This window comes from Capsicum annuum, chromosome 5, assembly GCF_002878395.1.
Source record: "Capsicum annuum cultivar UCD-10X-F1 chromosome 5, UCD10Xv1.1, whole genome shotgun sequence".
NCBI classification, from domain to species: Eukaryota; Viridiplantae; Streptophyta; class Magnoliopsida; order Solanales; family Solanaceae; genus Capsicum; species Capsicum annuum.
In genome coordinates this window covers 81,026,328-81,040,642 of record NC_061115.1, presented here as the reverse complement: position 1 = coordinate 81,040,642, position 14,315 = coordinate 81,026,328, and the positions used below count along the sequence as shown (strand labels likewise).

General features: G+C 36.6%; 1 pseudogene; it reads right to left on the bottom strand.

Annotated features, from left to right (window-relative positions):
- Positions 1-4,497: 4,497 nt before the first annotated feature.
- LOC124898514 lies at positions 4,498-13,106 on the bottom strand (annotated as a pseudogene).
- Between the last annotated feature and the right edge of the window lie 1,209 nt (positions 13,107-14,315).

Here is a 14,315-nt window from a genome sequence, read left to right as displayed (position 1 = left end):
CCGCTCTGACTGAGCTAACCATCACACCTGACTTCTATATCCCATTATCCATAGATCTCCTTCCTTATAATTGTTGATCTAAGCTGAAGGTTGCTAAGTAGGATCTCTGGTGAACACATTCGTAATGAGTATGGGTCTAGTAGGTGTACTAGTAAGGAAGCAAGGTACTGAGTTTAGCATTGACAAGGCAAGTAGTGGATCTTTATTATCGACTAATATGGGAGATAGTCAAAACATCAGTCTCAGTATCAACAAAAGAAAAGGACAGACCGACCGCCGTTCAAGAGAGATCCCAAAGGCTCAAAATTTTTGCTAGCTTTGTAACGTGGTCCGAAGGAAAGAGGAATACCAAACAAAGTCAAGGTCAAAGCAAAGAAAAAGATGCCAAAAAAGATTCACTTTAGCTTCTAGCTCGCTTAGCTTAGTGTAGGTTTCTTATAACACTTTCGATAGCTGGATCGGCCAAACGAAATCACCAATCTAGATAGAAGGGTCGTTCACTCCATATTATTTGAGAGGTTTCTTGCAATGGTATCATTAGCTACGCAATCAAGGTAGGTCGAACAAAGTCAGTCCTAGGGTGGAGATCATCGAATGGAAAAATGGATTGAGATGACTAATCACTTGATAACCTGTGGAGAATGGAAAAAGAGAGTCACTCCCATAAACGAATGAATAGGACTCTTAGTCCTGATCGAAATAGAGATCCGGACAACTCGAGGAATCGGCAGAAAAAGATAGGTTGGATACTAGAATCTGCCCAAAAGTCCTGACATTTTCTAAGCAGGGCTTCGACCCATATCTGGCCAACTCCTTCAACTGCTGGGTGTGGTATATTCATGGACTGGCAAAGCAAACTCTCAATTTGATCAGGAGAGCCTAGATAGCTCTCAATCTTTCCCCAAATTCTTACTAGCGCGGTTCTTTTTCTTGACCAATTTAAATTCCATTTCATTTTGTATTTGCTGTTAAGTAGAGTATTAAGTAGCTAGGCGGATTTCAGCACATGCCACATTGAGAATCTCCAAAGAAATTAGAAGCGACTATGATAGTGCATGATTATTCCCATTTGTAACCAACGGTTACTTACACGAGGTGGCGATCGACAGTTTTCCAAAGTGCCATAATGACGTGCGTTAGAGTGTTATGGTTGCCAATCAATATATCTTTCTTCTCATGGAGACTGTGACATTACAAACTTCCTTTGGATGACATTCTGACAAGACTTAGATATACAATGCCCTCAAGGTCTTAGTGTTGTAATCGACCAATAATAGAAACCATGCAGTAGCTTTTTCTGAAGAGTTTTCCTTAGGTGCAGGTGTTACACATGGTGTTAGCTTATAGCAGGTATTTCAAAGGTGGTGGAAACACCCTGCAAATGTATATCTAAAACCCTTATATCAAGCATTGCCCTGTGTAGTTGTCTGGGAGCTATGGAATAGGAGAAAGAAAAGAAGGTATAGTAGTAATATCTCCTTGAACAGGCTAATTTCTCTGGTTTCAGTAACTCTGCACAATTTACTAGTGTACAGGTTTCCTAAGATGAAAAGATTGTATTCTAATCGGCCTGAATTGGTTAGTGAGTTGGAAAGCTACAATCCCAGGCTACATTATAGAATAGTATGTTGGGAATTCCCTAGTGGACAATGGATTCAATGTAACATAGAAGGTGCATCAATAGGTAATCCAGGTAAGAGTGGTGTTGTTGTAGTGTTTAGAGATGTTGTTGGTGATTTTTTGTGTGCTGCTACCCGTTCAAACTAATATGTATTAAGAGATAATGGCTATTCAGTTAGCTGCTAAAATCTGTGTGCATAAAGGCTTCACAAAAATGATGATTGAGACTGATTCAACCATTGTTAGACTGATCACGATATAAGAGGTGTCTGCACCCTGGGTTGTTGATACAATAGTTAGGAAAATTATTACATTGTTGAGGGATAAATAAATTCGATTTTCTCATGTTTACAGGGAAGGAAATGTTGTGGCAGATAGCCTAGCTAATTATTCCATTGATAAGGAGATTTCTGGCACTTTTAAGGAGTTCCACCAGCTACCCACATAAGCTAGAAAGTTTATCGATGTTGATAAAGCTCAGATTCCTTCGTTTAGAGTCAAAATCCTCCATTTGTGGATATGCCTCTCGATAGACTCTTTCATATGCAAAATCTTATTATTAGGGGGGATATGTTCTATCACCCCTAGAAATAAAGTGAGTAATGGGGAGAGATATAAGGGACTTTTTAAAGGGGTTAATACCTAAGCGACCAGAATTTATGATTACGAGAGGTGGTGGAGAAGATATAATTCATGTAATTATGCCCTCTAGAAAAGAGGATGCATTGGTCTTAATGGGGCTATCCATAACCCTACTTCGTGTTTATTGTAGTAAGATGCCGAAAAAAGGTTACCAAATCGATTATCTACTTTCTTCTTTTTATTCTTGTCTTCAACAAGAGGAAAGGGTAGATAGACTGTACAGGATTGACTTGGGGGAATAAATAAGAGAAATTCCTTCCTCTATGATCAAATCGTGGTTAAATCCTTTAGTTGGAGATGGATCAGTTTATAGATTAATTTCATTTTTTCTTAGCCTCACTATTTTTGAAGATTTGGGAGGTATTCGCGTCTACACAAGCAGTGGTAGTTCAGGCATACCACCTGTGGGTGATATCACTTGGGTTTTACTCGATATAGCCTCAAAGAATCTTTTCGATAGTCAGTTTCCTAAAAGGTTTCCAGGTATAGCATTACATAGATTTATCAACAACATTTATATTTTCATTAGAAAGAATGAGAAAGTTCTCTTTGATGATAAAGGAGGGTATTCCCTATTGGAAGAACTAGGTTTGAGGGGGAAGATAGAGTCTATTGGGCCAGGTGATGATCCATTTCCTCCTTAGAACCCTTATTTGGACTAAGATAGTAAGGTAGCCATCGCGACTTCATTGTCTCATTTTTTCTACTTTAGGGAAAACTGGAATTTCCGCTATATCAACCTTCCAAATAAAAATGAGATTTCGCTCTAAATCCAATTAGATATCCACGACTTTGCCGAGAACTTTTCTGTTTCTTTAATGTTTGCTCTGCCCTCTATTCCTATAGTTTAAGTGCTAGTTCTCAGTTCTCTCTATGAGATGATTTACACACTTTCCCCTAGACAGTTGGTACACGTGGTTAGAAGCTCTATACCTCCCTGGAAGAGGCATTTCCCTAATTCTTCCGCCCTTGGCCTTAACCCCTTGCTCCGAAGGATTCGTAGGAATAAAATTGCAAAATCTTTCACGCAATAGTGTGTTTGAAGTCCTACTAAGCTAAAGAAGCAGATGAAGCATCGGGTCTTGGATAAGAATAAGATCACAGAGCACAGCAAAATGCTAAACCCTGTGCGCGTGATTGTTCGCCTATCATGAGTTTGACTTACGCTCTAAAGCTATCTTTTTGAGGAAGACCGGAGAGAACCTTTATGACATTCTTGTGGATAAAGCAGTCAGTGAAACTTTTTCTTATGTTGTTTAAGACCCTTTATGGGAAAACTCTGGCAAGGTATATTATTATTTGTTCCCAGTGGGTGCAGGCTTTATTGAAAGGCTCTCTGCCTCATGGTATTATTGGGTTCGCTTGCAAACAAAACTTCTCCTCTTACCTATTCCTTTCCGTTAACTATTGAGATATATCACAATTCGCGTTACCCTCCTAGAAAGCATTCCTTGTTCTGACCGCATCACCATATCTTGACCCTTTTCTTGAATTGGTCCATTTCGAGTTGGCCCATTCCCCTTCAACCGGTCATAAAAGGAGAAGAACTGAGAGAGTATGTTATGTGCAGACTGACTTGCTGCTTTCTTTCTTTGAGGACTCTTTTGTAATAGCATGATGAGATGAACTAACAAGAGATATTACGTTCTACCTTCTTGTTTGAGCCCAGCCAAGAGTGAGCTTCCCGATAGTCTCTTCCTTCCTAGAAATAGAACTCTAATTATCAATCCTGTCCCATCTCCTTACTCGAGAAATTTTAGATAGCTCCATAAACTAATAACTTCTAATAGATGAGCCCATTATCCTTATGTTCTGAACTTACTTCTTAGTACAAGGGGAGGGGTGAAGAATTTGAGTTCTAGTTCTTCTTCTGCCTAATCTTTAGTACCGCCTTGAGATTGAATCTTTAGAACCATGTTCCTAAGAGGGCGAGGACCTTTATAGAGAAAACTCTTCCCCCAGTTCTACCTCCTTCTGCAATAGTGATCTATCATGTCAATCCCACCCGCGAGCTATCTATTCTAACCTGTCTTTGCCTAGTAAGATACATATAGTTCTTCCTCCACTTGCCTATCTCTGTAGGAAATTGGAATAGTCTCCAATTTTAAAGAAAAAGTTGTGGTGAGAGCTATATACCTTCTGGAACCGAAGCTATAACTGCTATAAAGTAAGGAGATGCGCAGGAACGATCCCTAAAGCAAAGAGTCGAAATGCTTCACATCTAAGTATACCCATTCAGACTCGCTTTTGTTCCATTATAAAAAATAAGCACCTTGATGAAGATTTATAGCATCATTCAAGTAAATACAGATTAAGATCATAGAAACATGAGCTTGTGATATAGCTACACCTAATTCCAGACCGGTTAATGCAAGAACTATAAATAAAAGACCAAGATCCCCTATGAAATATAAAAGATCATTCATACTTAGCATAGTCCAAGCAAACCCACTTAAAATCTTTACTGAACTATGATCGGCCATCATATTAGCAAATAAACGTATTCCTAAGCTTAATGCTCAAAAAAAATAAGGGATTAGCTCAAGGAGTACTAAAAAGGTGTTAATGGCAGTGGGACTCCTGTAGGTAATAAGAAGCTTAAAAAATGAAGCCCATTTTTTTTGAAATCCGACTATAGTAATGCCAATAAAAATTGAAAATGAGAGACCCAAAGTAATGAGAAAATGACTTGTAACTGTGAAGCTATAAGGTATCATACCCTGGGGATTACAAAATAATGAAAAAGTAAAAGTTACCGAGATGCGAGGGGAAAAATTTTGTTTAACATTTCTGGAAAGACCACCTATTTGTTCGTTTATTGGGTTCAGCACAAAATCATAAATAGGCTCTACCGAGGATTTTCAAGCATTTGGTACGGAGTTTCCTCCCCTTTTTTTAGTAACAAAATAAACTAAAAGTAGGACCAAACTAAGAGTTAGTAGCATAAACAAAGATAGATTTGTGAATGAGAAATATAAGTTTCCTATTTTCATAGGAATCAATGGGATTATTTCAAATTGTTCAAGTGGGATAGAGATGATCTGCGCTAGATCCAGTGTGAAATAAGTGAATTTATCTAGTTAAGGCATTCTTGATTAATTGAGACCAAACGATTCCCTCAATATAGCTTAAATCCGTCAAGACTTTACAAGTGGTGAAGAAGTATAGATAACTTTAGTTGGTTGTTGACCAATGGAAAGCATGGGATTAGGGTTAGGTAATAGACTGACTGTCCAGGAGTGAAAGCCACTTGACTGGTTGGAAAGGAGGTACTAAAAAAGGACTGCTATAATTATGCTAGAAAAGAGATAGTAAGCGTCGGGAAAAGTGACCTACTTGAATGGTGAGCTATCCTATAAGACTAAGAAGTGGGGAGAGAGAAGGATAATCTCTTTGAAAAGGACAGAGCCGCTTGGCCGCTACTTACACTTCTAGAGTTCCAAATTGAACTTGGGAACGAAATTCAAGGGCAACGAAAGCCCTTAGATAGGAATTCATCTATAAATAGAAGAGCTTTTCATTCTAGTAGAGCTCATCACGACTATCATAACCCAACTCCAGGACTGTTACGGGCACTGACCATTCTATTTAAAGTTTTCTTTCTCCTGTTGAATGTAGTTTGTCCTACAGCTCGCTAAAGTGAAGGTTATTCAGCAGTCTAAGCAAGTCACTCTTAACCTTATAGTGAATTCTAATATGTTGCGCTAGGAACTAATGAAATTCATGTAAATCCTCTATCTAAGGCTAAGGTAAGCAAAGATCTTTTGATACCCCCCATTCAACCAATGGAGATAGCGAGGAGATATAATAAGTCATCTTCTATGATTGGTAAAGGGATCAAACGACTTTGATATTTGACATGTTGTACTCATGTAAAAGAATTCCATTCAACTAGTTTAATGACCCTAGAGAGAATAAATGCATTAATATTGAAAGCATGAAATTCAGTTACTAGCTGGACTGGTTGTCTTCTCTCTCATTTATTTTCTAGTCTTTGCTTCAGAAAGTCATTTAGAAATATCCGCTTTTAACAGAGAGGATTTCCTTACATTACATATGAAATTTGAGTAGGGATTCACTAAGCCTAAGTTTTTAACCCGCTATGATGTGACGATGTCTTCTTGCTTTGTTTCCCTCTCTCATGCCCTACCTTTGTTAGTCTTTAGTCGTCTTTAAAGGGAGTGAAGTCACCTTAAGGTTAGAATCCGATGTGATCTTAGAGCTACTGACCCTACCCAACTAACTCTCTCTAAGTAAGAGCTTGCCCTGACTTATTAGTCTTATCATAGTCAATAGGGAAAAGTAAAAAGTTCAATGCTTCTCCTGTGAGCGACCTAGAAGTAGGCTCCTTTCACTTGACTATTTATCTTTTTTAAGGGGAGAGAGACTGAATCCACCTAAAAGACTAGAATTATTCAAAGGCTAATAAAAAAAGACGTGTACTACGATACCACCAAGGATGATAGGCATTCGGACCAAAAGGGGAAAGTTTTCTTATAAGATCCACCCTCTCAACAAAAGAAAGAATTCCTTGTTGTGGAAAAGTTGTTCAAGTTGAAAAGCATAAAGGTTGAAGGAAATGCACCTTCTCTGATTAGAAGGGTATAAGACTCTTTTTCCTACACAATTTACTATGATTGGGTAGGGATGAATTGAATAAGAGACTACCAAAATGAGGTAAACCCACATAAGGAAGGAAATCAATGTAATCACTCCATTTCAAGCCTTAGAGAATCTGAATAAAAAGCCTAAATTAGCAAATACACCTCCCTCTGAGTTCGATTAGAAAAATAGGGATGAATGGCCTAGTTTTTGGTGAGCCAGTGGGATTCAAGTATGAATTTGAATTTTTCTCGATACGTACTTATTACCATGATCAATTCACTACCAGCGCCCATGTGGCTGAGGTTGTCCCGAAATGGATCACCCCGATGCCTATAATGAAAGGACAAACTTTCATTAGCTAAAAACTGGAAGTGGTTTTTCATTAGTGCGTAAAGGTTGCAATAAACTACTCCTAACTAAACAAGGACTCATCCAAGGAGCCACCATCGATACTAGACCAGGAGGTCAATACTAGCGAGAGTCGCACAGCTACCCTAGTTCGTTAGGTATAACGTATTTCGGTCAGCTTTAAAGTCTTGCAAACCATTGGAAGATTGAGTTTCAAAGGGATAAGATTGTTTTCAAAATCACATATAGAAATAAATTCATTTTAGGATAACCCTTTCCTTTCTCTTTCACTACTACTTTATTATCGTCTGCTGAAAGTATCTCAATTTTGATCAACTTTTTTTCAATAATGAACTCGAGCAATCCTTTACCAATTTGATATTTATGACCTTTGTTATCAACTCGACTACTTGTTGCTGTACTACTAACCATATTTTTCTTACTGATTATATTGACCTGTATTCGAACTATGCTATCTAACTTGTCCAACAATGTAGATACCCTCACAACTGAGGTGTCTTGAGTACAGTTGTACAACAATCCTAAGCCATATATTATGATAGCCTCCAGCGTATATTGATCGAACTGGTTAATAGTATTATTCTAAATATCTTGAGGAAGATATTTATATAAATAAGATTTAGAGTTTATAAGATCCTTTCTTATCGATAGTTTGATTAAGTTAGGAATTTCATTAAATATACTACATTCATCAAATTGACTAGTTATATCTTCAATCTTCTTCTATAACTCAAGTAATTCTTCATCCGAGATGTCGATGTATTATTAATGATCTTTTCATCCCTCTTATAATCATATAATAATTTCATAACATTATTATTATACGTAGCTTTTTCTTTTTTATTTCTGCTTTTATCATCTATATCCCTGTAAAAATTTTCCCAAAACTCATTAATAACAGTATGATTAGATGTACTATATTATTTTCTATCAAGGATCAAGATTGACCCCAGAAATCTATTACACGGCCTATCATGTTTTACAATAATAGATAATTTCCCAGTACCGAGATGATAGGATCATATGAGCAATATGACCAATGGCAATCATTCACAAATTTCTCAATACTTACAACCATAACGACATGTATTTTTATTTTTATAAGTAATACGAACCTATTACAAGGTTAGTTTTTCATCATTGTATTTTTTTATTTCGCATCAGATCCATTAGGTTCTTTGTAGTAATCGGCGACCCTTTCTTCTTTTACATTACATAGCTTTTTGTCTCCTTGATAGCTGGAAGTTCTCCAAATGTATGAAAGGCTGGAGGACTTAGTACCATCGATTTTGGTGTGGTTGGATTCTTATATTCATTTTTTAAGCATTCTAACATTTTTCTCTCTTAAGGGTGGATGAGATACTTTTTAAGGATTCTCTTTTCTCTCTTAAGGGTGGATGTATTCCTATGTTCATTTTGCTGATTATAGAGAATTTCTTTATCAAACTCATTTTCTAAGAGATATAGAGATATTGTAGTATACTACTAAGGATAACTTGTGCTCTTATTCTTCTATCAAAAGTATGGAAGAGTGAGTGTCTAATTAGATCAATCAAGCGATAAAGGTAGAGACTTTACTTTGCATGGACGGAGTTGTTGTCGATTGAGGATTAGCTGAGGGGCCCATTTTTTACTTTATAAGGGAAGAGATTATAGCTGGGTACAAATAGGCCAGTGAAAGATGAGTAGGCAAGCATACGGGTTGAACTAGTCAACTTTGAGTTATCATGTGAGGATTTCTCCATCTCTTAAGAAAGGATACGGGGGGGCTATCTTATAATAAATGGGGTACTCTCTTCTCTGATGTGCGCTATATTATTTTTTACTATTCCTTAAGGATTGATCCTGGATTAAGCCACATGGCGATACCCGTCAAAATAAAGGGAGCCTTTCCTAGTCAAATGCGTACGAGGAAAGGACAATTATTCAGCGCACTAAAATCTAGTGGATGGGGTTCCATATTCATGAAAAACCAGGTTTAAACCATGTTATGGAACCAAGACAACCTAATAAAAATAGGGTTACAAATAATATTATAAGAAAGAGAAAGGGCTTCCAATGTGTATAAATAGAAGCCGTTTTCTCTATTTAGCAAAGGAAAGATAGAGATGGATCCAGCCACAATTGAAAGACTTTTTCAAATGAATCAAAGAATTCTCCATATGAAAAATGAAAAGTGCCAACGACGGCAAACTCTACAGGCCTTTTTAGAAAACGTGCTCGCTCTTTTTTTGGTGCTAGTGGAACTATGCATTCAACAGCTCCTAAACCTAATCCGCACATTGGAAGAAGAGGAGAGGACCCTCATCCGAGAAAGGGAGGACCTTATAGTTAGTATGGCCTTCCACATCAACGGTTGAAACAACTAAGAGTCAGTCAACTCGTCTGGAGTTGAAGAAGGTTTAAACAAGTGTCTGTAGACGCTTTGTAATGTGTTTTCATTAAAGGTGTTGTTTTTCTTTGTGGAAATATGCTCCTATATGTTGTGTCTTTGTTCTGTATGTATCACTAATGTTTCCCTTTGTAATATTGTGTTTTGTGGCTGGTCTATATGTGTTTCCCATGTAAGAAAATGCTTCTAGTGTTGGAATGAATAAAATCCAATTTGTTCTAGTTCATTCTCTTTCCCTGTTTTGTGTAGAAAAATTATTGATTTTCATTTTCTAGTTTGTACAGGACCAAGTACTTTATAAGACTATATAAGACTATAAAGCTAAGATTAGGAGCTCGGACAGACACAACCCATTTTGAAAAGAAAATGATGAGTACCACTTTTTGAAAGAAACCTCTTCCATGGGTATGCGAAGCCAATAGCCACAAGAACAATCATCCTAATTGGGGTTTCCGCATTTGAAAGTCCTCATACAACAAGTACTTTATTCCTTTGAAATCTGGTTTTACAACCTACTTCCGACTTTCCGAACTCCCTACCGGCGGGACTAAAACAAACTCAAACATACAAAAAAATATATATATACATTTATTCTAATCTTTAGGGAAATAATAGCATAAGTAAGTAGACACTACTTATAGTAAGTAACCACTTATTAGAGTACATATAAACTCTTGTGAATCTTTAGGGAAAGAACATACAAATAAATCATAATCTTTAGGGAAAGTACATACAAATAAATCATAATCCTCAGGGAAAATAATAGAATAAGTAAGTAGATACTTATCATAGTAAGTATATACACTTATGATAGTCATTATATACAAGTAAGTGTATAAAATCTATTGATCCTGTATATGGGATTGAATAGGATCACATAATTGTCCCTGAGGCCATTGACAACTAGACATGAGTGTTACAGATAGAAAAAACGACTTCATAGCTATCAAGCGGAAAATGACTTCATAGCTAGAAAGCACAAAATGACTTCATAGCGAGAAAAGCCTAAAAAGAAAAAGAACTTCATAGCTATCAAAATGACTTCATAGATAGAAAGCAGAAAAAAGAACTTCATAGCTAGAAATCCAAAAAAACAACATCATAGCTATCAAGCCTCTAACAACAAAAGTTCTATTATGAGGGTATGGCCAAATCAAAATTATGCTATAGAATCAAATTATCATACTAACATGATTACCCTTATATTAGCCATTATTTATGGTATGTTTCTGATCACTACTTATCCTTACATTACTTGGGCCTACAAATTGGAGGGATTTGGTGCTCTATATTGAAAATTGTCAACATGAGTTTTAGGTTATTCAAATCTGTTGGTACAAACCCCTTCGTTCCATGGTAAAATTGAATACTGATGGTAGTGCACTAGAGAATCCGAGAAGAATTGGTGTAGGAGGCATACTTAGAGACAGTAAAGATGAAACGAAAATTGAAATTGAAAATTGTCAACATGAGTTTTAGGTTATTCCATTGCTTGTTTTCTTTGCGTACAGACTAGATGAAACGAAACTAAAAGCCTCGTAGTTTTCTTGAATAGAAAGATGACCTAAGGCCATAGATGACGTTCTTGTTATCGGACACGTGAGATATCCCAGCATTAGAGCATTGATTTCTCCTTTCATTCTTCTATGTGAAGGCGAAGAAAGAAGAAAAAAGACATTCATTTCAAAACTATGAGGTGAGAAGAAAAGAGAAAAGAAAGATTTTTGAAGAAAACTATGGGAAAGTCAAATCATTTCTTTTTTATCGATGATATATATATATGCAAAAGGAATAATTCTAGCTAAAGATATGAGATACCTACGCCTGACTAATGGAAGTAAGGGATCGAGTTATTCTCTATAACCATAATATAAAATAAGTAAACCTGGAAGCTTCGAAGCGGACTTTAAAGAAATCTCATATAGGGAGAGTCAAGGTTTAAATCCGACTTCTAACTCCCTCATCTTAAAGTTCTCGTTAAAGAAGAATTAACGCACGGAGCAAAAAGCTTAAGGTCAGGCAAGGCAGTCTAAGAGGCTAAGGAAGAGTTGGGGTAATGTTGTGTGTGCCGATTGAAGTCATTCTAAAAACTCCTTCGTTTGTATCCCAGTTGCCGATCAAGCTAGTAAAGACTAAAAAAGACCAATCACTTGCTTATTCGCCGGCTTGGATTTTGGTTGCAGATGTGATTGATTATGCCATTCTTGCTTTAGGTGGAAGAGAATGACGAAGATTTAGGCATGCACATTCATGGAGAGGCCAAGTGATGGGTTATGGTTCTGCGACAGGTGAAGTTTTTGTTAGAAATACCTTCTTTAGTGACTCTTTCCTTTGATATCATGCTTTATCAGTGGAAGGTGTCGAATTATAGCTGACTTGTCTTTTTGATTGATTGGCTTACGAATGGAAGGTTCAAACAAGAATTCCTAATCTGAGTGTTGGGCTTTTGGGATCAAAGAATATTAATAATTGCCTCTCTTACTTTCATCTTTTGTTGATAAATTCAGACTGCCCCTCCATCTTAATGAAAGCCCTAGGGAATATGAAAGCTATCCACCGGATCTTGGAAATAAGGTACACAGGCCCCTGAGCTGAGCTCTTTTTGGTTCGACCCATGAATCTTTCTATCCATTAATCTTTATCTTAACCAAAAGGAATTCTCTTTTACTAGTCTTATTTCTAACTTATACAAGAATAATTCTGCAAGAGGTTACTAATTATGTTATTCCTTTGGCCTTCCCTCACCTCCATCTTCAACTAGAAAGCAGTTTAAGGAGTGCCCTTCGCACTTTACTTTTTCTTTTAGACTTTGTGCCCCATTTAAAGAGAACTTAAGATGACATCTTATTCTATGTCATTTGCTTTCCTTAGGACTAGACTAAGCTAAACTATGTCTTTTTTCATTGGCATTGACCTACTTACTTTGATAGTTGTGATTCCACTTTCAAGTCTTGGATTTAGATTTCATCCCGGCTCCTATACATACATGTACCTTTACTGCCTACGCTTATTAAAGACAAAGCAACTCATACGAATCTATGGACCTTACTTACTAAAGGAAGATTTTTCTACCCTTTACTTCTCTAATATCCCAATTGAATAGATGGATTCTTGACCTCACCAAAGAGATTCATTTAAGCTTCTAGCTAGATTCCTTGACTTCTTTTCAGCTGCTCTCACTTGAGAGGAAAAGGATGGCTCTTCCCGTACTGTTTTAGTTCACATTCCCTGATCCCGCTGTTATTTCTTGACTAGCTTGCTTCGAAAGCTATCATGTAAGAAACGAAAAAGGATTGCTAACAAGGGGAAGAAAGAAAGCTCCTAGCGTCAGAGTGATGCTTCTAGCATTTGTTGGTAAGAATTCAATCTTTGGGAAAATGAAAGTCGTTGCCAGAGGAAGCCTCTTAGTAGATAAGGTGAAGCCTGATTTCGTGTGGTTTACAACTTTCAAAGCGCTTTCTTTCTTCATCTTCCCCATTTATTTACTTAGCTAAAAATCATATAGAGCATGATTCCTTCTCTCTAAAATGGGATTTAGGAAGCAGACTTCTCTCCCTATAATACAAGAGCTCTATGTAGTGCCCTATGTAGTTTTCTTGGACAAACAGGGTTTTACTGGAGATTCATCAAGGGTTTTTTCAAAATTACAAACTCACTTTGAAAACTATTTGAAAAAGAGAGAACGCTTGTGTTTGATGATGATTATATGAAGGCATTCTAATGCCTTAAAGAGAAGTTAGTTACTGGCCTATTATTATTGCTCCAGATTGGTCAAAGTTGTTTCAAGTAATATGTGATGCAAGTCGGGTTGCACTTTGAGCTGTTCTTAGGATAAAGAATTAGAACTATTTCAACCTATTTATTTTTCTATTAAGTCTTTAAATGGAGTGAAAAATAATTTTACTATGATGGAAAAAGAGCTCTTGGCTATGGTTTATGCGTTCAAGAAATTTGGGGCGTATTTGTTATAAACTAAGGTAGTTGTTCACACTGACCATGCAGCGCTGAGATATCTTATGACAAAGAAAGATGCCAAATTGAGGGTTATATGATGGGTACTATTGCTTCAATAATTGGAATTCAAAGTCAAAGATCGGAATAGGTGTGAAAATCAAGTAGTAGACCATTTGTCTAGGTTAGAGAATGCAAAAGTTATCATTATAGAGATAAAAACTAATAATTCTTTTCTAGATGAGTAGTTCCTTTCTTCTACTCTTGATTTGGTGCCATTATGTAGATTTTTCTAATTTTTTTGTCAGTGACATTATCCCAGAAAACCTTTTATTTCATCAAAACAAGAAATTTCTACATGATGTTGCTAGGTATTATTTTGATGAACCCTATTTTTTAGACATTATACTTAAAATATTATTATAAGTTCTATACCAGAAGTAGAAATATTGAGCATTTGAGAGGAAATCCATCATCCCAGTTGAGGGACACCATGTAGATGATCGGACTACAAGGAAGAATTTACAAAGTGGTTACCATTGACCCTCAATTCACGAAGATGCTTATGATTTTGTAAGGGCTTGCTATCAATGTCAAAGACAGGGATCTATCTCGAGAAATCATTAAATGCTAATGACCAAGATAATTGAGGTGGAGCTATTTGATATTTGAGGCATAGATTTCATGGGACCTTTTGTAAGCTCTTATGGCCACAAATATATCTTTGTTGCTGTGG